The following is a 24,506-nucleotide window of genomic DNA, read 5'->3' as shown; positions in this document are numbered from 1 at the left end:
ACAGGACAATGACCCCAAACACACCTCCAGGCTGTGTAAGGGCTATTTGACCATGAAGGAGAGTGATGGGGTGCTGCGCCAGATGACCTGGCCTCCACAGTCACCGGACCTGAACCCAATCGAGATGGTTTGGGGTGAGCTGGACCGCAGAGTGAAGGCAAAAGGGCCAACAAGTGCTAAGCATCTCTGGGAACTCCTTCAAGACTGTTGGAAGACCATTTCAGGTGACTACCTCTTGAAGCTCATCAAGAGAAAGCCAAGAGTGTGCAAAGCAGTAATCAAAGCAAAAGGTGGCTACTTTGAAGAACCTAGAATATGACATATTTTCAGTTGTTTCACACTTTTTTGTTATGTATATAATTCCACATGTGTTAATTTGTAGTTTTGATGGCTTCAGTGTGAATCTACAATTTTCATAGTCATGAAAATAAAGAAAACTCTTTGAATGAGATGGTGTGTCCAAACTTTTGGTCTGTACTGTATATCCTTATTTTTTTAAGACAATCAAGGGTTTGTTCATAAACCTACACAACATAGTAAATATAGGAATAACAGGGAAAGGGGAGGAAAGAGAGAAAAGGGAAGGACAGTGAGGGTAAGGAACAAGCACCAGTCAGAAATGAATCCTCTGTTGATGCTTTTTATTTCTACAATTAAACAATTATTACGTTTAGGCAATTATTTTAACATCTGGGCCATTTTGTCCATGGTCACATATTCAGTCCATTTATTCCAGATAGAGTCATATTTCTTTGTCTTTAATAACACACTCCATCTTCTTTTCTCATAACTTTATACTCTAGTCATCTCCAAAAAACACTATTTAATTGTAGGGGGATCCTTTTGCAACCATTTCCTAGGAATGATTATCTTTGCTTGCGGATTTCCTGGAAGGCGTGTTAGAATAACCCGAACAATATCTGAAGAGATTGTTCATTTTGTATTTTCCTAATCCATGAAATATGAAAAAATATGGGAAAAATATGAAATCTATGAATTGGAGGTGACTTTCAGGTCATCTTCCTTCTTGTACCAACCAGTTATGTGATAAGGATCTGCCATTCTTCTTTGAAGTTTCTGACCAAGCTTAGGGTGTTAGGACCCCCGCTGTGCTGGGGCCGCTCAGACTATAGAGAGGGCACTTTTATGGGGTTTTGTCAAGACAATATCAGATTGATGGATACTTAACCTGGCAGGGGTTCCTCCTAGGTCCAGGAAGAATCTTTTGGAGCTGGGAAGGTGAATTAACTTCTGGGTTGAGAGAGTTTTAACTCTTTGTGTGAATTAGAGAGCTCTTGTGAGTTTTATAATTTTAAAACAGGATGCATCCGCGATTTATTTGTATTACCGAGATCGTGAAGCATAACAGGACCTTAACTGGAATTCAGACATATCATATTGGATCCCAACATTCTCTCCTTGTTTTCCTGGGAGGTAAGTTCTGCCAAAGTTGTCTGGCAGCGGTTTATCCCCCTCCCACTTTTAATGGATCCGAGAACACATGATTAAGGAGCAGTTGGGGGAGACAGGAATCGGCTGAATAGGTTTATAGCTGACAACTTTATTTGTTTGATTCAGTCAAAATTCAGGTAAAATAGGTGACAGGGATAGGTTGCTCGGCAGGCACATGTGGTCACACTAGTCTATCCCACCCTCTTTGACCTAACCAGTCACCAAAACCTGCATTGTACTCCTACCAATGTGTCCAATCCTTCTTGCTGAAGGACAGATGGTGATAGGACACATAGCGGGGAGGTCATTGCACTAATGTAGATGTAGCTACTGATTGCATCTAGTGAAGGGTTGCCAACCAGATTTTTTCTGGACAACTTATCCCAAAATCATGTACAGCCAACATTTTTTTTTTACAGACAAATTGGAAAACCATAATGAATGATAAAGATTATAAGTAGTTCATGTCTATAGCTCAATGTACTGATAGGAAATCATCTCCAGCATTTACTGTAAGCTACAATTTTTTTTCACCAACATAGGAAAAAGTCACCTATTTGTATGGATTGACCAGAAATTTCTGGACCGATTTGCAATCCTGATGTAGTGCTATAAATGACTAATTAGTCTACATGTCAGCCACTGAACAGCAATCTAACCTACGTAGATCTTGGCAACTGAGGCCTCGCGCACACGACTGTATTTATCATCGGCATGCTCTCACATGTTCTGCAGATAGCGCACTGACCCATTCATTTCTATGGGGCCATGGACACATCTGTATTTTTGGGATGATCCAGTGGCCATTCCACAAATGACAGAACATGTCCTACTCTTGGCCATACTGCAGACTGAAATACAGACGCGGCTGTGTGCATGATGCCTGGGTTTGTATGGTACGAAATCAATCAATACAGTAAGCAGCCAGTCTGGGTCTGCAGGTTGTTAACAGCAGATTATCCCCTCGCTCATGAGATCTGAGAGCGAACTTGGCAGAGGCAGCCCAGTTGGATACAGCAGCAGTTGGCTTGTGTCCAGGGGCACATTTAGCTTAGAGCCAGTGTTGATGGGACTTCTGTAACTTATGGGACCAGTATTGGGACTTATCAGGGTGATGTAGGGCCCTCTTCCATGTGTGAGCTCAGTGTACTGTAATTTCTCTAGAAGCTTCTGGACTCTTCAGAAGGAGGAGGACAAGAACCTGTCAAACCACAGCCTCTGGGATCAATCACCCTCGAATTAGGTCAGGCTAACCACACGTGTCTAGACCCTTCCCATAATGCTTTACACCCACTGTGAGGGGGCGTTGTCTCACGTTTCTCCCTCAGCCAATCATCATGCTGTATGTACCAATCCCGCCTCGTCTTCGCTCATTACAAGGAGACTAAATTAATGACAGCCTACGTGACGCGTTCCAGCCATTCAGCTTCTAGATTTTACCTCCCCCCCTCAACACGGTAGGCGAAGCATTATACGACCCCACCCCGTGTGTAGTCGGCAACCAATCACTTCCCGCCTTTACCGGTTTCTCTTTGGAGGCGCGGCCGTCTGGACCTCACCCACATGTCTGGTTTCGACCAATTGTCAGCTCAAAGTTTCTCCTCCCCCTCAGGGCGGGAAGCTCTGCGCGTTCATCCGGCTAATGCGCGCGCCCCGGCCTTGGTTTTGGCGCGTTTTTCCCGTCCATTGTGCACGCGCCTTGTGCTCCGGATCTCGCGAGAAATCCAGCGGTTTCACTATCGTGTTTACACTAATTAAACCCATTACCCCGATAATCCGAACCGAGCCGATCCGGATTAAGTCGGGCGGGTGGTTCCGGAGCGGACCTGATCCTTTTGGCAGAAAATCACCTCACGTTCTCCCCCACCCCCATCCCCCCCTTACCAGTCATCCCTGTCTGACGTAAAATACAATTTTTTTTCCCGATATTTGGTGACGTAAAATATCGCCTTTTCCAGGTGGGGAAAAAAATCTTTCCCTGGGGTGGGGGGGTCGTTCGGAGTTTTCCTCCCCCGCCCCCCATGACCGGGCACCCCGCGCTAGTGAGGTGCGGCGCCGGGTTCCGCGCGTAGGAAAGCCCGGGGATTTGCGGCCTAGTGACTGGAGTCTGCATAAACACGACGTCGCAGAGGAGGAGGGAGGTGAGGCCGAGAGGAAGCTCCCCATCCCCCGAAGGGGGCTCCGAGCTCGAAGAGACCCCACAGTCTGGGGGCAGAAATCCCGAGGGCAGTAGGTAAGACCCAGGGCTGAGGAGAGAGGGAGGGCCGGGAACACACAGGGGCCCCCCCAGACGTCCGCAGGCCTAGCTGCCCCGCATCATCCATGAGCCCGGCCTCCGTGCGGTGCCCTGTGCTGGTATGTGATCCTGTGCCTGCTATGGACGACCTGCAGTCACTTATCAGGCTCCATCTTCTGCATCTGATGGCTGCAAAGTTTACATTATGGCTGCCCTTGGAAAGTTGTAGTAGTAGTGAGGCCTTGATGGAAGTATGGGATGGTGCAATCCACAATAATCCATAATCCATCTATAGTACCTATTGACTCGCCTAGCGGGTCACGTTGTCGGAGGCCATAACGAGCGGTCGCGTGCGTTAAATTTTCTAACGCGGCTGGTCTGATCTGGACAGGTTGTGGCAGTGGATCCGCGGCTGATCGCCGTCATGAGAACATCCAGGGGGAGACCTTCCGTGTTCCCCTTTTGCATTACTGGCTAAAATAACATTCAGAGAAATCAATGAAAAAACCCCACCATAATCTGATGACTGACAGTTTATATATTTTTTCAGTTATATAGCGCTAACATTCCGCGGTGGTGTACCGAGACTGGCATCGCTCACGTTGGTGCCCAGTCCTCACTATCTAAACACCAACTTACAATGCAAGTGAATGGGACAAGCGGTTGTAATGACACCGTGCCATCCCATCAAGCGGCAGAGGTGCCAGGAGTCGGACCCCCACCGATCTGTTGATGGCTCATCAATAGTGTTGAGCGAACTTGTTTTTTAAGTTCAGCGTCTAAAGTTTGGGTTATCGAAGAATCACGTAATGGATTCTAAATTCAGTTATGGTCCGTGGTAGCGGAATCCATAACGCGATTCTTCGATAACCTGAACTTTAGACGCCGAACTTGTTCGCTCAACACTACTTATCAATATTAAGCCACTACACAGCCCAGGTGAGCTAACGGGCAGATGTTGGGTTAGATCCCAGGACCCCGGCTCTGCTAGGCATTGGAGCTACCCCTAGGCCTGAGCCCAAAGTCTGCCCCCCTTTATTCCCCTGCCAGTTGTATGGTGCATTTCGCCCCCGCTCATATGGTCATGGCTTCCTTATTATACTGATTCTCCTTGAGGCTTTATGTGCAGTGGCTGCAAACTGTTCTTTTACTGCAAATTGTTAGGTTTTGCATGTTTTTATTTTCTTTACAGGTAAAAACATTTCATAGGCCAACAAAACTGCACAAATTTGTGGGTTGCAGGTTTTAAATGCAGTACAGGTGAATATCAGCGGCTTCATCTTTGGGCCTCATGCACACGGCCATTCCGTGCATTGGGGACCGCAATTTACGGGCCCCATCCGTGCGGCAGCCGCGACGGATCCAGATCCATTCAACTTGAATGCGTCCGTGATCCTGTCCGCACTGTAAAAAAAATAGAACAAGTTGAATTTTTTTTTTTGCGTTGCGGAGGCACGGACAAATGCCACAGAAGCACTGCGTTGCAGGCCGCGTGCGTGTGGCCTCAGATCAATGCTCTGTTTTATTTTCCAATATTGAAGCTGGATTTTCTATTTATTTTTATTTTTTTCCTCCTACAACTGCATTTAAGAAAAACCTCCAGCTCCAGATTTTAGGCTGCTTTCACATCAGTGTTTTTTATTCAGGCTTTGAGATTCAAAACAGGATCTCAAAGCCTGAATTAAAAATAAAACGCTTCTGTTTTATTTAATAGGTCCGGTTGCATCTGTTTCCGCCGGATCAAGTTGTATTAAATAGAAACTGAACAAACTCGGACTTTATAATCATTAAACGGGTTGTCTGGGTTCAGAGCTGAACCCGGACTTACCCATAATTTCACGCCGGCAGCCCCCCTGACTTGAGCATCGGAGCAGTTCATGCTCCGATGCGCTCCCGTGCCCTGCGCTAAATCGTTTTCAATAACACACTGCCGGGCGGAAGCTTCTGCCCGGCAGTGTGTTCGGTGACGTCACTGGCTCTGATGGGCGGGCTTTACCGCTGCCCTTGCTGTTTTACTGGCTACAGCAGCGCTAAATCCCGCTCATCAGTGCTGGTGACGTCACCGGGCTTCCTGGCAGCACCATGGAGAGCCCTGGTACGTCACTGGATCTTCAAAAAATGCCTTTGCCCTGCGCTATTTAGAGCAGTGCAAAAGGAGAGCATTGGAGCATTAACTGCTCTGATGCTCATGTCAGGGGGGCTGCTGGGGTGACAATCGGATAATGTCTGGGTTCAGCTCTGAACCCGGACAACCCCTTTAAGTCAGTGGGTGCCAGATCCGTGTTTTTTCGGTAACGGTTTGTTCAGTTTCGCAGACTGGACACACAACCGCAGCTGGCAGTGGTTTTGTGTCTGGTCACAAAATTATGAGTTTTGTCCCCGTTGACAATGGATGGGGACAAAACTGAACCACTTTCGCCCAGTTTTGAGATCCTCTGCCATATATCAGAACCGGAAACCAAAACGCTGATGTGAAAGTAGCCTGAGCTTGTAAGTCTGTGGAAAATATGAAACCAGACCTGCAAGTTGGTGGCGATTTATCATGCCTTCACTCCAGAATTCTGGCTTTGTAATGATAGTCTATGGTGTCAATCTTGAATGGATTTTTTTTTGCTACTGTCGTATCGCAGTGTAACACCATAGACTAGCATTATAAAAATGTCATGCGACACATGTTGCAGTGTAGTTGTGCCCTATGATTTGCGTGACGCATGTCGTCGTGTAGCCTTAAAGTATGGGTGGGAAAGTGGGCGTGGTTTGCTTTCACACCAGATTTATCACTGAAACTTTTTGATAAAGACGTCTTTCTCACTCCAGCAGGAGGGTGGAGTAGAAAAACTGGACGAGCTTCTATAGACAAGTGTTAGGTTTAAAGGGGTTCTACAGATTGTTTTAACTGATGATCTATCCTCTGGATAGATCATCAGCTTCTGATCGGCGAGGGTCTGACACCCGGGTCCCCCGCCGATCAGCCTTTTGAGTAGGCAGCGGCGTTCTAGCAGCACCGCGGCCTTCTCTCTGTGTACCGCAGGCCCAGTGACGTCACGACTAGTATCAACTGGCCTGGGCGAGGCTAAGCTCCATTCAAGTGAACAGAGCTTAGCCGCGCCCAGGCTAGTGATACTAGTCATGACGTCACTGGGCCGGCGGTAAACAGTGAGAAGGCTGTGGCTCTGCTGCCTTCTCAAACAGCTGATCGGCGGGGGTCCCGGGTGTCAGACCCCCATCAGTTTAAACAAACTGCAGAACCCCTTTTAAGTGCTTATGCACGTATTTTCTTTCCGCTTCCATTATGTTTTCTTTGAGGACCATATGTGTAACCAATTCACTTCAATGGGTCCGCAAAAACAACGGAAGGTACTCCGTGTGCATTCCGTATTTCCGTTCCTCAAAAAAGTAGTGCATGTCCTATTATTGGCTGCAAATCACGGTCCAAGGCCCCATTCAAGTCAATGGGTCCGCAAAAAATACGGAACACAACCGTATGTCATCCGTATTTTGCAGTTCCATGCTGTAGAAATGCTATGCCCAGCCCATATTGCTCAGGTGTTTGGTGATTAATAAGTTACGGTTTTCGATCCGCAAAAACGGATCGCATATGGAAACCATATGGATATGTTTTGTGGAATAACGGAAGAGGACTTAAATCGGAGAAAAAAAATCCTCAGATACGGAACAACGGATCTGTGAAAAATGGACTGCAAAAGAACGGTCGTGTGCATGAGCCCTAAGGATAAGAAATGTGGCATACAGTACGCCAACACAGACTCAAGCAAAACTGACTTCAGATTCCCCCCTCGTGATAAATTCCCTCATGATGTCTTCAGTTTTTTTTTTCTATCTATAAGGAAAAATTAGGGATGAGCGAATCGACTTCCGATAAAACAGGAACTCCGTACAGTATTAGAATGTATTGGCTCCGATGAGCCGAAGTTATTGCTTCACAAAGTCTCGAGAGACTTCGCAAAATAACTTCATAAATTAATTTGTACTGTGAAAAAAAAACATTTCCGAACTCTGGTTTAGTTCCAAGGTACCGCTAATCAAATTAATTTACGAAGTTATTGCCCGAAGTTCATTCATGCATCCGTGACGAGATGGCCATTGATTCATCCATGAAGATGACTAACTGGTCTGTGTCCATTTTTATTTTAGTTTTGCTTTTCGCCCTCTGTGTGTCATCCATATTCCATGTGCGCTGCTAGGCTGAAAGGGATTTTCAGAGCATCTCCTACCAGTGTTCTGCTTTTCACAGACTTCAATGGGTATGTTTGGTCCATAGCAAAAAAAATCGGAAGGTACCCTGTTTGCCCTCCGTTTCCATATTTCCGTTGATCCGTTCAAAGAGAGAACATGTCCTATTATTGTCCGCATAACGGACAAGGATAGGACTGTTCTATCAGGGGCCAGCTGTTCCGCAAAAAAACGTAATGCACACAGACTTCATCCGTATCTTTTGCAGACCGCAAAATACTGAAAAAGCCATACGATTGTGTGCAAGAGGCCTAAGGCGCATTGGAAAATTGTGGCTGTAATGCTGCGTTGCAGTAGTTCTAATTCTGCACCAGGGTTTACTATGTGGCACATGCAGACTGTGCCATTGCTGGAGGTCTTATGGGGGTGGCATTGTTTTTATGTTTGTCTCTTTGTGCTCTCAGGCCCACGTTGATAGTGTGAGTCCCAAGATGTTTTCTGATTGGTTTCTCCGGCCTCGGCGATCCCACAAGGGAACCTTATACCTCTAGGGGCCCCCCTTGGGGGAATTCATGATTATACAGTGGTGGTTAGAGGCTGTTTTTTTATAGTATTGATGGAATAACAAGTGTATTTTGTGCACAGCATAGGAAAAGGGGGAGCAGTCACCCATAGCAACCAATAAGGGTGTTTAGAATCTAGTTGCTATAGGCATCTGCCACTAGTTTGACCAGCTGTTCCATTCTTTTCTGGTTAAAGGGTCCCCATTCTCGTGATCAGTGGTGGTCCCAGCAGCCAGACACTAGCTGTTATGTAGAGGCTTATAACCTGAATACCCCTCTATTACACCTGCTGAGTATCGGGACAATAACTGGGGATGGGCTTTCATATGAACGCTTTCTTCCAATGCTCTGTCAGTGTAAATCTGCCTCTGATCACGTGAAAAATGAGCAAACGCGTTTTTTGGATGTTTGTATCTTTTATGGGATATGCTGCCAATGAACCGTCCCAGTCACCCCCCCCCCCCCCATTGTAAATGCAGGTAACGAGCAGCAGTCATTGGAAACCAGCGTTCATTCCCGATCACTGCGTGCACTGTCAGCCTGTGTAACACCTTTACACCCCAAAGCCATGGATCATACTGCCACATGCTGCACACTGATCTATTGCTGCTGACTGTAACCTATACATGAGTCTCTTCGTCTATGTTGTGATTAAGGCTACATTCACATGATTGCGGATCTACGGATGCGGACAGCACATCTTTTGTGGCACCATTGAAATAAATGGGTCCGCACCCGTTCCGCTAAATTGTGGAGCCAAAAGTACGGTCCTGTGAATGTAGCCTAAGGCTAAGTCTACACGACGACATTTGTCGCGCGACAATTTTTATAATGGTAGTCTGTGGTGTTGCACACGACGGTCGCAAAAAACATTCAAGATGGACTTTTCTGCGACTGTTGCAGTGCGACACCATAGACTATAGTTATAAAAATTGTTGCGCGACATTAATGTCACAGTGTAGTTGTGCCCTATGTGTCGTACGACATGTCGTCCTAGCCTAATCTGCACAGGACCACTTATCAGCTCACAGTGGCGTCTTTCGTGTGGGTCCCTACAGTAATTTGGCGCAACACCACATGACCACCACCACTGTAACACACCACCTGTAGGTGTCGAGACCAGGCAGTGCAATAGCCTCCTTGGCATTGTGCCACACCAGCCTACAAGCACAGTAGCAGCAGTCGCAGTGCAGAACTGCGCCGTGCAATCTGATCTCTAAAGCAAAAAAATAATATAGAACATGTCCTATTCTTGTCCGTTTTTAGGCATTGTTACAATAGATCCACATACGGTCGTGTGCATATGAAGCCTTAGGCACCTTTCACACTGAGTGAGGTGAACACATTGCACCCGCACTGAATCCGGACCCATTCATTTCTATGGGGCTGTGCACATGAGCAGTGATTTTCACGCATCACTTGTGCGTTGCCTGAAAATCACAGCATGCTCCGCTCTGTGCGTTTTTCACGTAACGCAGGCCCTATAGAAATGAGTGGGATTGCGTGAAAATCGCAAGCATCCGCAAGCATGTGCGGTTGCGGTGTGATTTTCACGCAAGGTTGCTAGGAGACGATCGGTATGGGGACCCGATCATTATTATTTCCCCTTATAACATGGTTATAAGGAAAAATAATAGCATTCTGAGTACAGAATGCATAGTACAATAGGGCTGGAGGGGTTAAAAAAACTATTAAAAAATAATTTAACTCGCCTTAATCCACTTGTTCGCGCAGCCGGCATCTCTTCTCTCTTCATCTGTGAGGAAAAGGACCTTTGATATCACTACGCTCATCACATGGTCCATCACATGATCTTTTACCATGATGGTGGATCATGTGATGTCACTGTGCTCATCACATGGTCTGTCACATGATCCACCACCATGGTAAGATCATGTGATGAACCATATTATGAGCGTAGTGATGTCATCAAAGGTCCTTTTCCTCACAGACGAAGACAGAAGAGATGGCGGCTGCGCGAACAAGTGGATTAAGATGGGTTAAATTATTTGTATTTATTTTTAACCCCTCCAGCGCTATTTTACTATGCTTTCTGTATTCAGAATGCAATCTACACAACCTTGAACCCAAACCTGAACTTCTGTGAAGAAGTTCGGATCTGGGTACCACATTCAGTTTTTTATCAAGCGCGTGCAAAACGCATTGCATCCGCATGATAAAAACTGAACAACGAATGCAATCGCAGTCAAAACTGACTGCATTTGCATACCTACTCGCGCAGGTTTGCCGCAATGCACCGGGACGCATCCAGACCTAATCTGGACATGCTTGTGTGAAAGAGGCCTTGCGCTACTTTCACAGCTTTGTTACAGATAATACAAACAGATCCATTCTGAACGGATGCAGACGTTTGTATTATCTGAATGGATCCGTCTGTGCAGATCCATGACGGATCCGCACAAAACGCGAGTGTGAAAGTAGCCTTATCCGACCCCTCTGTATCTAACTTCGTTGATCATTAAAGGGTTTGGCCACTTTCTGGTTACTGTTGACCAGTGTGTTTGTAAGATGACTCTGTGGCACCTACTAATATAGCGCATGTTAAACTTCTGCACCATTTTCTATATTTTCTTAGATATGCTCCCTTGTTTACAGAGTCTTTTATGTTGTCCACACAGAGGTCATGTCCATAAGATGGCTGCTGATGGAGGGTCATGTGACCAGGCAACTCGCCTCCATGTGATGTCTCCTCCATTCAGACATGCTGCACTTGCACTGTTGGGAGTTTAGTGCCGGTGCCATGTATTGGAATGGAGGAGACCTCACATGGAGGTGATTTGTCTGGTCACATGACCCTCAATCAGCAGCCATCTTATGGACAGGACCTCTATGTGGACAGCAGAAAAGTGTAAACAAAAGGCCATACCTTGTGAAATATAGAAAATGGTGCAGATTTTCAACAAAGACTATAAGGCCTCTTTCACACGGGCGTCATTTTTTTTTGGCCCGGATGAGAGCCGGGTGCGTTGCGGGAAAATGCGCAATTTTTCCGCGCGAGTGCAAAACATTGTCATGCGTTGCACTCGCGTGAGAAAAATCACGCATGTTTGGTACCCGAACTTCTTCACAGAAGTTCGGGCTTGGGATTGATGTTCTGAAGATTGTATTATTTTCCCTTATAACATGGTTATAAGGGAAAATAATAATGATCGGGTCTCCATCCCGATCGTCTCCTAGCAACCGTGCGTGAAAATCGCACCGCATCCGTACTTGCTTGCGGATGCAATGCGATTTTCACGCTTCCCATTCACTTCTGTGGGGCCTGCGTCGCGTGAAAATCGGACAATATAGAGCATGCTGCGATTTTCACTCAACGCACAAGTGATGCGTGAAAATCACCGCTCATGTGCACAGCCCCATAGAAATGAATGGGTCAGGATTCAGTGCGGGTGCAATACGTTCACCGCACGCATCGCACCCGCACGGAAAACTCACCCGTGTGAAAGGGGCCTAACAGTGATGTATAATGACACAACACATCGGTCAGCAATAACCAGAAAGTGGCCAACCCCTTGAAGCCGACGTGCCACCATTTTGAACGGTCATATAAGGTTTTGTGAGACGGTGCTCAGCTTACTTTCCAGGCTTGAAGGTGACCTGTCAGTACGGCAGCTCGATATTTCCAGAAAAAATTGTCATATTGGATGCAGTGCTGTGTAATGCGTGGTATCTTACTTAGGGTACTTTCACACTTGCAAAATCACAAAAATATAGTGGCATATATGGGGGAACTGCTCAAACCCCAAACATTGTAGGGTGTTTCTCATTGGGGGAGCAGTCCCACCACTTTCATACTTGCGGCAGAGTCGCCGGAACTGCCTGCCGGATCAGGCTAAACGTATGCCAACTGATGGCATAGGTAAGACTGATCAGGATCCTTATCAGTCTAAGGGCTCTTTCACACTTGTGTTCTTTTGTTCCGGCATAGAGTTCCGTCGTCGGGGCTCTATGCCGGAAGAATCCTGATCAGTTTTATCCTAATGCATTCTGAATGGAGAGAAATCCGTTCAGGATGCATCAGGATGTCTTCAGTTCAGGACCGGAACGTTTTTTGGCCGGAGAAAATACCGCAGCATGTTGCGCTTTTTGCTCCGGCCAAAAATCCTGAACACTTGCCGCAAGGCATTACCGGATCCGACGTTTAGCTTTTTCTGAATAGATACCATGGCTGACGGGACGCTAAAGGCACGTCATCCATGCGCATGGGGCGCTCTGACGTCATTCTGGAGCGCCCCGGGAGCCGCGCGGACTGTAAGTATACCGCTCCCCGCTCCTACTATGGCAACCAGGACTTTAATAGCGTCCTGGGTGCCATAGTAACACTGAACGCATTTTGAAGACGGATCCGTCTTCAAATGCTTTCAGTTCACTTGCGTTTTTCCGGATCCGGCGTGTAATTCTGGCAAATCGAGTACACGACGGATCCGGACAACGCAAGTGTGAAAGAGCCCTAAAAATGCCTGATCAGTCGAAAAAATGCATTGAAATGCTGGGACGGTCTTTCCGGTCTCATCCGGCAAAACAGGATCCGGCATTTATTTATTTATTTTTTCAGTCCGCGCATGCGCAGACCGGAAGGACGGATCCGGCATTCGGGCAAGTCTTCAGTTTTTTTCCGCCGGAGATAAAACTGTAGCATGCTACGGTTTTCTCTTTTGCCTGATCAGTCAAAATGACTGAACTGATGACATTCTGATGCATCCTGGACGGATTGTTCTCCATTCAGAATGCATGGGGATATGCCTGATAAGTTCTTTTCCGGTATAGAGCCCCTAGGACGGAAGTCTATGCTGGAAAAGAAAAACGCTAGTGTGAAAGTACCCTTACCTCCTGTGTCATTGTGGTGTATAATCCATGGCTTCTGTGACCAGATTACTGCCCTGCAGCTGTGAAGATCTAGCTTTACCCTTTCTACCCCAGAGCTTTTTTGTTTTTGCACTCCCTGCCTTCCCAGAGCCATAACTTTATTTGTCTGTTCACATAACCATATGAGGGCTTGTTTTTTGCAGGACAAGTTGTACTTTCCAACGCCACCCATTAATATTGCAGCGGGAAGCCGGGAAAAAAATTCCAAATGGGGTGGAATTGCCAAAAAGAAGCAATTCCACCACCGTTATGCGTTTTTTTTTTTTTTATGACATTCAATGTGCGATAAAACTGACCAGTTACTTTTATTCTACAGGTCAGTATGAATCCGGCGATACCTTTATATGTATAGTTTTTATTGCATTTTGATAGTGATAAAACAGTACATGTTATATTATTAATTTTTTTGCGGGGCCAAGGAATGGAGCAACGGATGCGGGCAGCACACGGAGTGCTGTCCGCATCTTTTGCGGCCCCATTGAAGTGAATGGGTCCGCACCTGAGCCGCAAAAACTGTGGCTCGGATGCGGACCAAAACAACGGCCACTTGCATGAGGCCGAATAGTGGGGGGGGGGGAAAAAATCAGTTTTATTTTTTCGTCGCCTTATAACGTTTTTGTATTTGTGTATGGAGCTGTGTGGGCGGCGGGCGCTCAGTTTTTTTTTTTTTTTTTTTTTTTTGCGGGGTGATCCGAACTTTTCGTTGATACCATTCTGGGGTGTGTATGACTTTGATCACTTTTTATTTAATTTTTTTGTAGAAAATGAAGCGACCAAAATGACGAATCGGCTAATTTAACTTTTTTTCCGTTTTGCTGTTTGGCGTATAGGGAATATATTTTTATATTATGGGCGTTTTTGCACATTGTGACACTCATGATGTGTATTTTTTAAATGTTTTTGTTTAGTTTTGGGGGGGGGGGTGTATATATGTGTGTGTGTGTGTGTGTATGTGTATGTATATATATATATATATATATATATATATATATATATATATATATATATATATATATAATTTTATTATTATTATTATTTTAACTCGTCATATTTAAAGACCCGGCCAGCGCTGTACTAGAAAGGGTTAAAAAGTGGGAAGTGATTTTAATTATTTTTCTTTTTGCAGCGACCCCCCACCCCATGCCATAGATAAGATCACCAGTACCAGAAAAAAAAAGTGTAACCACTGGTCAAAAATATTGACATGTCAGAAGAATTCACAGATTATAATTCTGCTCGTGAGGAACGCTTTAAGAATTTTGTATTCGGGTTCCTTAAAGTGGTTGGCCCAGCTGAGACATTGATGACGTCTTACCTTGACATGCTATCAATGTCCGAAGTGGGACCCGCACCTATATAGAGAACGGGGGTCCTGAACTGAAGGAGAGCACATCTCGCATGCGCAGCATGCTCTCCATTCATCACTGTGGGTTAGTGTGCTCTGCACATGCGCAGCTGCTCTCTGTTCACTTTAGGGGTCCCATATCTGAGACACATTCTGGTGATACTTCATTGTCCTAAATGAGAATGCACATTTTAAAGGGGTTATCTGGGAATTTTTATAGCGATGGCCTATCTTCAGTCACCAATATACCCCTGTGCATGCACTACTTTTTTGCGGTGCGGACTGTCGAATGCGGATCGCGGACCCTATTTAAGTAAATGGGTCGGCGATCCGCATGCAGCTACTCCAAGGTCGTGCGGTCCGCAGCACGGGCACCGAACCCTTACGTTTGTGGGCATGAGCCCTTAATGGCCAATTAACATATTTTTTATTTTATTTTTGTGCATTTCCACCTCGAAACAGCCCCCTATTCATGTCAGTGAGTAGCAGCACTTGCTTTTTTTTCCAAGTGAAAAAAAGAAGCAACATGCCTTATCGTGGGGCAGAATCAATGCTGAATCTGCCATTGAAATGAATGGGAAGCCTAAAAAAAACAAGTCTGTGTTCGCACGTTCTTTTGCGGATCCACGCTAAAAACCATAAGCAGAAAATGCAGTTTTGTATTGAAGTTAATAAAAATAAAAAAAAACTTTGAAAACCTTTATCAAAAACATTAACAGGTTCTTTGCTGAATTTTGTAGGTGTATATTCAAAATCCATTGTGTGAACATAACCTAAAGATGCTCTAAATTTATCAAGCGCCATTTCATAAATTTGACATAAAGTACCTCAACGCAGACTCGAGGAAAATTCCCGCTTTGTATTAAACGGTATAGTGCTGCTGAAAAAATAAAATAAAATAATAGTTTGCTATAAATATTGAGTAAAAAAAAAAAAAAAAAAAATTCTGATGGAAGTGTTCCTTTAAGGCTTAAATCTGTCTGGTCATCGAGGGGTTCTGCCTAGTCATCACGCCTGGATCAGGCTAGGGCTATACACAGACTTGTCGCACGATAGCCATCGTGGGGCTGTGTGACTTGCAAGTGACTTTCTTTTTCTCAAATGTATTTTTTTTTTTTTGTGATTTTAGAAAGTCATGGCTGTCTGTTATTAACTTCTAGAATCCAGGATTTTTTTTTCTCCCTGCCTTCATAGAGCCCTAACTTTTTTTAAATTATTTTTCCATTAACTTAGCTGTATAAGGGGGCTTGTTTTTTGCAGGATAACTTTTAATTTCTAATGGCACTATTTAATATTACATACAATGCAGTCGGAAGTGGGAATAAAATTCCAAATGTGGTGGAATTGGGGGGGGGGGGATGCAATTCCTCCAGTTCTACAGATTTTGTCTCTACAGCATTCCCTGTGCAGTAAAATTAATCGGCGGCACTGGAGAAACAAGTGCTAGCGGTTGCTAGGTCCAGGGATATAGCTGCTTACCCCGTATAGATAGTCGAAAAGTGGACAGCACTCCAGATAAAAAAGCAATGGTGTTTATTCACCCATGTGGAAGGCAACGTTTCAGCTCATACAAGAGAAAGGCTTTTGTAAGAGCTGAAACGTTGCCTTCCACATGGGTGTATAAACGCCATTGCTTTTTTATTTTTTATCTGGAGTGCTGTCTGATATATATATATATATATATATATATATATATATATATAATCTCTATCTCTCTATCTCTATATCTATATTTTTTTTTCTATATTTTTTGTTCTGATCACGTGTCTGGAGCGTCATGTGTAAAACGGGGCCAGGACTTGGGGATTGAATTTCTTAAACTTACTGTAATCTATATATAAAGAAGGACGTATTTATGTGTATATGTTCTGCAAAAACGCAACCATCCATTTCAACAAAACTTGGTATACACATCCCTTGCTACCTGGAAAGAAATCTTGCGGGGGTCTCGGCTCTCTAGGACGTACTGTTCCTGAGAGATTCCCAAATAATTGGCCAATACAAGCCTGCAAGTATTTCTCTTCATATCCCAACTGCCATACACACGGTCACCTGTCCCTTATCAGCCAATAGAAGCTTGCAGGACCTTAGTCTCCACATACATCCTGGCAGTGCTCCAGACTAAAAAAAATATCTAGTAGCCACTGGCGCCTGAACGGAAAAATTTAGGAGCCAAATTTATATTTCTCGCCCATTTTCCTTGGGGGACACAGACCTTGGGTATAGCTCAGCTCCCTAGGAGGCGTGACACTAAGTAAAACTGTTAAGCCCCTCCTCCATCAGCTATACCCTCAGCCTGGAGATAGAGGCTACCAGTTTTAGTTTAGTGTCCAAGGAGGCAAGACACTCCCTGCTACTGCAGGGCTGTTTTCTCCTTGTTATTTTTACTTTTTCTTCTAATTTTGTTGTTTTATTTTTTCCTAGGGATACCAGAGACGCATTTGACCTCTGCTCTCCCGGGGTTGAGCTGCGCCAGTGCCAACTTATCTGCACTGCTGCCTCCCCCACAGAAGCAATAGGAGGATCTGGGCAGCAATGGCTCCCCTACATCCCGCCAGCTAGGGGGTCGCCCGCACGCCAAGCCCCTCTTCCAGCTTCCTGCCACTGCGGTGCCAGTGGCTGAAGGGGCGACCCTGCTGGAAAGGACTGAGGGTGAAGACGTCGCACGGTGAGATGGCTATTCCAGCCCATACCCCGTCCCTATCTGCAGCATCTACCCCTCTGGGTAAGGGGGGCACCCGTGGTCGCTCATTCTGAGCGCTCATCTGCAGGACAATGCAGCACAGCAGCATCCTCAGCACCCCCACGCTTTTCCCCCCCACGCTGCTATCTTTCTCCCCCCCCTCCCCCTCATCGGGGCTGACTCCATTTTTCTCTTCTCTCTCTCCCCCTTCCCGCCGAGAACGGGGGGGCGGGGCTTAGCGGTCCCGGCAGGGGGCGGGGCTTCCGCGCATCATTTTGGGGGCGGAGCTACGTTCTCCTTCACAGGAGACATTTCAAGCGCTGGAGGGGGCGGAGCTTGTTCCCCGCGCTTTCTGCTGAGGTTTCCCGCGCTTCCTCACTCCTGACAGGAAGCTGGGACACGGTGGGGGACTCTAACCTCCTGTGTACATCGCTCGGCTTCTGTGGGCGCTCTCTGCTGCTCACTGCTGTTCACTGCTTCTCTGCTGCTGCTGATCTGGGCCATCTCCTGACGTTCTTCTGAGGCACTGGTAGGACAGTTAACCCTCTCCTAACCCTCCTGGTCATAGCTGCTATAACCCTTTGTGGTCTCTATATTAGAGTACAACCACACTTCAGCATGTCAGATCCCACAGGTGCCCCCAAACCCTGGTACCATGCCTGTACCGCCTGTAAGGAACTTTTTCCGCGTGGGCAATCTGAGCCGCATTGCCTTGCATGTCAGGCCCCGGTGCAGGGCCCGCTTCCCGCTGCGCCCCCCGGTGCCTCTGAACCCCCTGACTGGGCTAGGTCTCTGTCTCAGGCGGTGGAAAGCCTTACACACGTAGTGGGCCGTCTCGTGGATAGACCGCCTCTCCCGCAGGCTGCCACAATCCCTGTCGCACCCGCTGGGACTACCGTTTCTGCCGCCCCCACTGGTTCCCTGCCTCCCAGCGAATCTTCCAGGGCCCGGCATACTCAGAAACGTTCAAGGGTTGAGCGCACATCTTCTCCAGATGCTTCACTCTCTCCGCCATGCGTGCGAGCTCAGTCAAGTCTATCCTCTCAAAGGGATACGCTTTCTGAGGGAGAACTGGCGGATTCGGACGTGGACATGGACTCAGAGCTTCCGTCCAAATTGGCGTCCGCGGTGGGGCATCTTGTCACTAGCATCCGTGATACCTTTCAGCTACACGATGACCCCCCCAGCTCTGAACAGGCCGGCGTGTCCTTTCTCCGCCCCAAACAGGCCTCCAAGGTTTTTCCCATACACGCTGATTTTTCTTCTGTGGTATCCAAGGCTTGGACTCGGCCTAACGTCCGCTTTATTACACCCAAAAAGCTGGACATTTGTTATCCCTTTCCAGCGGATTCTGTGACCACGTGGACATCCCCGCCTAAGGTTGATCCTCCCGTGGCTCGCCTGTCCAAAAGCACTACTATTCCTGTACAGGACGGATCTTCCCTCCAGTCTGTTGAGGACCGTCGTACGGAATCCCTCTCCAAGGCCATATTTACTGCCTCTGGTTCGGCCCTTAGACCTGTCTTTGCCTCCGCCTGGGTTGGCAAAGCGGTCTCTGAATGGGGTTTGCAACTGGAACGGGAGTTAGGGTCGGACGTCCCTGTTCAGGACCTCCGTTCCTTAGCCCAACTAATTGTTCAGGCCGGAAAATTCGTCTGTGAGGCCTCCCTTGATGCGGGTGCCCTCATTGCCCGTTCCTCTGCCCTGGCAGTTTCTGTCAGGAGGGAACTCTGGCTGAAGGTTTGGGCGGCGGACGCCGCTTCCAAACGCTCTTTGGCCGGCCTACCATTCACGGGTTCCCGCCTGTTCGGAACCCGTCTGGACGAACTTATATCAGAGGCCACGGGTGGGAAGAGTACTCACCTCCCCCAGTCCAGGCCAATGGGCGCCCCCCGTGGTCGCGCTGGTTCGTCCCGTTTTCGGTCCTTTCGCAAGCCCACCGGGTCTAGACCCGCGGCCAGTTCTTCTTCCTCTGGCCCAGCCCAGGATAGACGCAAGAAGCCGTTTTTTCGGACGCAACCTACCTGGCGCAAGTCCCAGCCTGCACGGGCTCCCACAGGCCAGCAGCCCTCTGCCTGAAGGTGCGCCCCCACCCACCCGGGTGGGGGGCCGCCTTCTCCTATTCAGGAACGTATGGCGGGCCCACATCTCAGACGCATGGGCGCTCGAGATTGTATCTTGCGGATACAAAATCGAATTTGCGTCCATTCCGCCAGACCGTTTCTTCCGATCCCGTCCTCCGCGAGATCCCGTACGAGTGGCCGCCTTCTTCGCGGCCATTCACTCTCTAATGGACAAGGGTGTCGTCGCCCCCGTGCCTCCGACGGAAAGGTTCAGGGGGTTCTACTCGAACCTCTTTGTGGTTCCCAAGAAGGAAGGCTCAGTGCGTCCGGTCTTGGACCTAAAACGCCTGAACCGTTTTCTCCGACTGCAGAGATTCCGGATGGAGTCTCTCAGGTCCGCAGTGGCCTCCCTGGAAAGAGGGGATTTCATGGCCTCAATCGACATTCAGGATGCATACCTCCACGTTCCGGTTGCTCCATGTCATCACCGCTTCCTGCGCTTTGCGGTGGGGGACGATCACTTCCAATTCGTCGCCCTTCCCTTTGGTCTGGCGACTGCTCCTCGAGTGTTCACCAAGGTCCTGGCCCCTGTCTTGGCCCTTCTACGTTCAAGAAGTGTTTTTCTTCTCCCATACTTGGACGACATCCTGGTCAAGGCACCCTCCTTCTCTCAGACATCCCGCAGTGTGGAACTCACTCTGGAGACCCTGACGCGGTTCGGTTGGATTATCAACCACCCCAAATCTTCCCTTACCCCCTCCAGACGGCTGATCTTCCTGGGGATGCTCCTGGATACAGAGTTGGCGGAGGTCCGCCTTCCGTCGGACAAGCGTCTGGCCCTTCGCGGGTCGGTTCGCAGTCTCCTCCGTCATCACCGCCCTTCCCTCAGATCCAGCATGCGGTTGTTGGGAAAGATGGTTGCCTGTTTCGAAGCGGTGCCGTTCGCACAATTCCGATCCCGCACCTTTCAGAGGGCAATTCTGTCGGCCTGGGACAAATCACTGAGGAGTCTGGACAGGACCTTTCTTCTGCCTCCCCTGGCTCGAGCTTCCCTCGGCTGGTGGTTGCATATCCCTCTAAGGGGGAAGTCCTTCCGTCCACTGAACTGGCTGGTGATTACCACAGATGCCAGCTTACGGGGGTGGGGGGGGGTTTTCCCTCCCCGGTCCGTCCAGGGCGTTTGGTCTCTATCGGAGTCCAGACTTCCAATCAATATTCTGGAACTGAGGGCGATTCTTCTGTCCCTCAGACACTGGACCCATCTGCTGAGGGCCACCCTGTTCGGATCCAATCGGACAATGCCACGGCTGTGGCATACATAAACCATCAGGGAGGCACTCGCAGCGATGCAAGAGGTGACCCTCATTCTCCTCTGGGCGGAGACGCACGTGCCGGCCTTATCTGCGATTTACATCCCGGGGGTGGACAACTGGGCGGCGGATTTCCTCAGCCGGTCCACCATCGACCCGGGAGAATGGTCCCTGCACCCAGAGGTGTTCGAAGCCCTTTGTCTTCGCTGGGGTCGCCCCGACGTGGACCTCATGGCCTCCAAATTCAACCACAAGGTCCCCCTATACCTGGCCAGGGCACGGGACCCGAAGGCATACGGCGCCGACGCGCTCGTCCTTCCGTGGCGCGAATTCTCCCTTCTGTACGTCTTTCCTCCTTTTCCCCTCCTGCCACGGGTTCTTCGGAGGATCGCGGCAGAGGGCGTCCCCGCGATTCTAATCGCCCCGGATTGGCCCCGCCGGTCTTGGTACGCCGACCTAATGTTGCTGTTGGCAGACGCACCGTGGCCACTGCCCTCCAGGGAAGACCTTCTCTCTCAGGGACCGATCTTCCACGAGCATTTAGGCTCGCTACGTTTGACGGCGTGGCTATTGAGACCGCCGTCTTAACGCGACGGGGTTTCTCCGCGGACGTAGTCCGCACCATGATCCGGGCTCGTAAGCCCGTATCCTCTAGGATCTACTATCGGGGTTGGAGGTCCTATCTGGGGTTCTCTGAGTCCCGGAGCATCCCACCTCTCCGGTTTTCTCTTCCCACAATCCTGTCCTTCCTCCAGTCGGGTCTGGACCTGGGGCTGTGCCTCAGTTCTCTGAAGGGTCAGATTTCGGCGCTGTCTATTCTTCTCCAGCGTCCCCTGGCCCCTCTAGGGCCAATTAAGACCTTTTTACAAGGGGTGGCTCACTCTGTTCCGCCGTACCGCCCTCCAGTTCCTTCCTGGGACCTGAATGTGGTGCTCTCGGCGCTCCAATCAGCCCCCTTCGAGCCTTTACGGGAGGTCTCCCTTCGCCTTCTGTCCTGCAAGGTCATCTTTCTTGTGGCCGTCACGTCTCTCCGACGGGTGTCGGAGTTAGCGGCTCTTTCTTGCTCCGAACCATTCCTGATCTTCCACCAGGATAAGGTTGTGCTTCGGCCTGTCCCGACTTTCCTGCCAAAGGTGGTCTCCGCCTTTCACATCAATGAGGACATCGTCCTTCCGTCGCTCTGTCCCTCTCCTTCCCACCCCAGAGAACGGGAACTGCAACGTCTGGATGTGGTCAGGGCGTTGAGGATTTACTGGAGGTCACCGGGTCCTTTCGGCGCACGGACTCCCTGTTTGTGGTTCCGGAGGGTTCGCGCAAAGGGTTGGCGGTCTCCAAGGTGGCTATTGCCCGTTTCATTAAACTGGCGGTGTCTGAGGCTTATCGAGCCAAGGGCAGACCTCCGCCTTTTGGCGTCACTGCTCATTCCACCAGAGCAGTCGGAGCTTCCTGGGCGCAGAGGCATCGGGCCTCGGCTGAACAGTTGTGCAAAGCAGCCACTTGGTCCTCTCTGCACACTTTCACAAAGTTCTATAGGGTGCATACGCATGCATCAGCGGATTCTGCGTTGGGCCGCCTGGTTTTGCAGGCAGCGGTTTCCTGATGCTCTGGTGGTGTTCCGCCTTGGGTTTGTGGTCCCTCCCTTCTTGGACTGCTCTTGAACGTCCCAAGGTCTGTGTCCCCCAAGGAAAATGGGCGAGAAAAGGAGATTTTTGTATAACTTACCAGTTAAATCTCTTTCTCGCTCTTCCTTGGGGGACACAGCACCCACCCTTCTGTGTTTGGTTACAGGGTTATGGTCTGGCGCCCCGTTGGGTTGCTGGCTGGTTGTTTCCGTTATTGGTTGTTATCCTTTCACTACTTGGACACGCAACTGGTAGCCTCTATCTCCAGGCTGAGGGTATAGCTGATGGAGGAGGGGCTTAACAGTTTTACTTAGTGTCACGCCTCCTAGGGAGCTGAGCTATACCCAAGGTCTGTGTCCCCCAAGGAAGACCGAGAAAGAGATTTAACTGGTAAGTTATACAAAAATCTCCTTTTTTAGTCTCAAATTGAAACCGAATAAAAATTTTGCGCCGATTAGATCGGCGTAGGGTTGTTTTGACAACAAAATTTTGATTCGCTTTCGTCACCATAAAAAAGTATTGCGATACTCAATACCACGCAAGAAAAAAAAAAAAAGCTGCGTGCATTTTATGAAACGTTCGCCCATAATAGAACAGTCCTATCCTATTTTTTGGGGGGTGACAAGGTGACTAAAAAATGACGAATCGCATGGGTTTTATTTTATTTATTTCTGTTACGGCGCTCACCGCATACGAGATTTTTTAATAATTTAATAGTTTGGACTTTTCGGATGCAGCGCTATGTAATATGTTTATTTATTGTTTATATATTTTATATGTAAAATTGGGAAAGGGGGGATTTAAACTTAATATTTTAGGGTACTTTCACACTAGCGGTTTTCTTTTCCTGCATAGAGTTCCATCACAGGGCTCTATACCGGAAAATAACTGATCAGGCATATCCCCATGCATTCTGAATAGGGAGTAATCCGTTCAGGATGTCTTCAGTTCAGTCATTTTGACTGATCAGGCAAAAGATAAAACCATGCTACGGTTTTACCTCCGGCGAAAAATAAAACTGAAGACTTGCCGGAAAGCCTGATCCGGCATTTTTCCCCATAGGAATGTCTTAGTGCCGGATACCGCACCTGAGGGGTTAACTGCAGCGGATCGCAGCTCCCTGTCAGAGGTCGGTTGATGGCTATCTGATTCCAACTAAAAAGTCTTGTCGCCATTTGAAAATTCGAAGTCGCATTGACGACCATTTTGGTCGCCATCTGGAGCTCTGACTGTTTTACTCCAGGTTTTCATACCAACCCAGCCATTTTTCTTCACTGCTGTAGGTCAGCTTTAGGCTAGGGCTACATGACGACATGGACATATAGGGCACAACTACACTGCTACATGTGTCGTGCAACATTTTTTATAATGATAGTCTATTGTGTTGCACAGAACATGGTCTGAGGTAGCGGAATCCATAACGGAATTCTTGGATAACCCGAACTTAAAAACAGAAGTTAGCTCATCCCTAGTGCCGATTGCTCTGGCAGTGGGGGGTCTAGCAAAGGCCTCCAGGCCTGCCATGACTGTTCCTATTAGGCTGTGCCACAAACTCAGCCTATCTCTGTTGGGGCTCATTTACACGATCGTAGCTGCAAAACATGGATAACTGCTGTGAAACGTCTGGCCCGTAATAGCTGTCCTATCTTTATCTGTAGTAAGGACAGGAATAGGACATGTTCTATATTTTTTGCATCAGGCATCTTTTGCGGCCCCATTGAAGTGAATGGGTCCACATCCAACCCACAAAAAATGCGTCAGATGCGGACTGAAACAACGGCTGTGCATGAGCCCTTACAGTGAAAGGCTAAAATGCACCCTAGTCGCACAGTCTGCAGGCATCATGTTATAGAGCAGGAGGAGCTGATTGTATAAGTTTATGGGACAAGATTATATTATACATTTATCTCTGCTCTTTCTGATCTCCGTCCTAATCATCAGGCAGTCTATAGCCTGTATATAGTTTGTATACAGAGATCGCTGTCTGAACTCAGAAAAACCACAGGTTTAAATGAATGAAATGCATGTTTTATTGAATCTTTTCCTGTAAAACTATATCTCAATCTGCTCAGCTCCTCCTGCTCTATAACATGCTGCCTGCAGACTGCACTGCGTTTTGTGGTGACAGATTCTCTTTAATGGAGTAGGTGT

At 48.0% G+C, this 24,506-nt stretch overlaps 1 protein-coding gene across 5 annotated transcripts in view; it reads left to right on the top strand.

The window, feature by feature from the left end:
• Positions 1-3,146: 3,146 nt before the first annotated feature.
• The window catches only part of TLK2 (tousled like kinase 2), a 77,554-nt gene continuing 56,194 nt past the window's right edge, over positions 3,147-24,506 (top strand). For all 5 annotated transcript variants that reach the window (XM_044297837.1, XM_044297835.1, XM_044297833.1 and 2 more), the window contains exon 1: positions 3,147-3,685. The gene's annotated coding sequence lies outside the window, so the exon portion shown is untranslated. The remainder of the gene's footprint in view (positions 3,686-24,506) is intronic.

The sequence above is a fragment of the Bufo gargarizans genome, chromosome 6, assembly GCF_014858855.1.
Source record: "Bufo gargarizans isolate SCDJY-AF-19 chromosome 6, ASM1485885v1, whole genome shotgun sequence".
In the NCBI taxonomy this organism is placed as follows: Eukaryota; Metazoa; Chordata; class Amphibia; order Anura; family Bufonidae; genus Bufo; species Bufo gargarizans.
Note: the sequence above shows the minus strand (reverse complement) of the source record. Positions and strands in the feature narration are given on the sequence as shown.